This window comes from Sprattus sprattus (assembly GCF_963457725.1).
Source record: "Sprattus sprattus genome assembly, chromosome: 3".
Lineage (NCBI taxonomy): Eukaryota > Metazoa > Chordata > Actinopteri > Clupeiformes > Clupeidae > Sprattus > Sprattus sprattus.
This window is the reverse complement of record NC_137922.1, coordinates 15921162-15923957: the sequence shown is the minus strand read 5'-3', so window position 1 is coordinate 15923957 and position 2796 is coordinate 15921162.

Genomic DNA, 2796 nt, shown 5'->3' with positions numbered 1-2796 from the left:
GTGTGACAGAGCGTGAGTGTGTGAGCGCACTTGATGGTGCCGTCTCTGCTTGTGTGAGACACACACACACACACACACACACACACACCAGCTCGCTCGGCACGTTGTTATGGGTTAGCGATAGATTGCACAAAAGAAGGGAAAGAGCTCAGCAGGGAAAAATGACACCCTTTTGAACACACTGTGAGCGAGGGCGCCCGTGCTGGGTGCACCCAGAGTTCACGTGAAATGGAGAGATATAGATTTCCACCGAGAGAAAATGGGTCACACCGAAAAACACCCAAACAGGCAGACGAGGAGACACCTAAACACAAAACCATCGAGCAGTATTAGGTTTTCCCAACCCGGTCATGGTCCTCTCATAATCTTGGCCAGGATCGAGGGTTGCGCACCAAATTCACCTGCAAACAGCCTGCCTTTATCTGCAGCCAACACATATTTGAGTGGGGAAAATGTAATTGATTCCTTCCTCTCTTGCAGCTAAATTTAGCAACGTCGATGAACTGCCATGTGGGGCTATAGATTTTCACAATGGCCAACTGATAGATAAATCCCGTATGTGTGTCCCCGTCTGTGGGCAACTGCGCTCAGCAACAGCCAAAACAATGGCATCCGCCCCGTGAGAAGCCAGCTTGATAAAGATCATAGGAAACTGGATCCAGGTAAAAGGGAATGGCAACCCTGATGTGTACCACACAAAAAAAAATTGAATAACTCTTGTGTCAAGTATTAATTTCATTCTGGCTTGGATAGAATCTCAAACACACACTCACAAACCTTTGTGTCTTGTTTTTTTTTTTTTTTTGATTCTTCATTGTAGACATCCACTTGACAGAAGGTCAACCCAGTTTCTTCCATCTTTTTTCTTTGTTTTATTTCCACTTTATGAAATGTAGATGAGGCTGAAAAAAACACACACACACAAACAGCCAAAGAGAGGCTAACTTATCCAAAAAAGGGGGGGGGAGAGAGAGAGAGAGAGAGAGAGAGAGAGAGAGAGAGTGCTTCAGTGTGTGTGTCTGTGTGTTTGTGTGCAGTGACTTGGCAGAGGAGCAATTGGAAATGCCCCCAGAATGTCTCTTTGTTGGTTTTAGGCGGCCCCGCGCTCGAGCGTTGCTGTGAAGCAGAGGCCTATTGAGCCTGCTCACCAAGGCAGAACCCCACAGGAAGGAAGGAAGGAAGGAAGGAAGCGGCCCATTCTTCATGCTCCCATTGTCTGACCACCGGGCTTAGGCAATCAAACAGCAATGCGAGCCGAGAGAGGGAAAGAGAGAGAGAGAGAGAGAGAGAGAGAGGGAGGGAGTAGAGTGGGAGAGACAGAGAGAGAGGGAGAGAGAAAGGGAGGGAGAAGAGTGGGAGAGACAGAGAGAGAGAAAAAGGGAGGGAGGAGAGTGGGAGAGACAGAGAGAGAGAAAAAGGGAGGGAGGAGAGTGGGAGAGACAGAGAGAGAGAGAGAGAGAGAAACGGAGGGAGAAGAGAGAGAGAGAGCAGAGCGAATGAGTTGCTCGCTCACTCACCAACCAGTGGGGGATGGTAGCTAGAGAGAGAGAGAGAGAGAAAGAAAGAAAAAAAGAGAGGGAGAGAGTTCATCTGTGCTCCATCCAAGTTTTATCAGGGCCCCTGTGGCAGGCAACCTTCCTCCCCCTCCCCTCCCTCCCCTCTCTAGCTCTGGCTCTTGGAGCCAGTAATAGCCTCTTCCGTAAACATTATAAAGCCTTTTCCGTATTCTGTTTAACATTGGGGGTCCTGTCGCACCAGGACCCAAAGCACAACTTTTTACCCTGTATTAATGGGACGTGGTTGTTTGGAGCGAGACAAGAGGACACTCGACGGTGAGACAAAGTAGGGAACTCTGACTGAGGTTACAGAGTAGGAGCCACAAAAGTCCTGCACCCCCTTCTGCCTCTCCCCCATGGAAGCTTAGACCATGCAAGGAATCATCTTTTTTTTTTTCAAAGAGAACGTAGTCCATTCTTGTATCAATGAGCTTCCAGCTCCACCCAAAGGGCTTGCAAAGATTGGATTTCCAAAATAGGGGGGGGGGGGTAAATTCCATAATTGCAGGCCCTCTCTGCTTTTCTCTCTCTGCTTTTCTCTCTCTCCTCTCTAACCCCCTCTCTCTTTCTCTCTCTCTCCCTCTCACTCACCCCAAAACTTCAAAAAACTTCCACTGAACTACAAAAATGCCTTAAAAGCTTGAGCGTTTCACCAAACAATAAACCACACAAACACATGAGTAATAAACTTTTACGCAACTTTCATGAGACACACAGACATATTTATTACATCCAAAAACCCATCACACATAATAACACATATTGTTCATGATAGTTTGGACAGTACAATGTGTGTGACATTAGACACACTTCACGCAGTTCCACATGGTTGACCACACACATGCTCAACAATGGTACTAAGTACATACTAAGAACAAGCCTACTTAAATAAGAACCCAGTGGCAGGATATGGCCGTCGCCATAACGCTCTGACTTACTTGACAGCACCGTGGTCTCTTCTTAGAAGCTGAGGTCTTAGCTTCCTGTGGAAACAAACCACCTCATTCTCACTGCATGGAAAAAAAGAGAAAACCAAATGACAGCAAAAGTGCTCGGCTCATCCTGGCTCTTGCCTTTGAAGTCTTCTCAGTCTGTGATTTGAAAAAAACTTGCTTAGATGGCTGTGTGGTGTGTGCAGGCCAACCGCCACTCAAGTCAATGAAAACACTCGGCTGTAAAATTCAACATGATCTTTGCATGCTCTTGTCAAGTCGGCACACGGGAGGGGGGGGGGGGGATA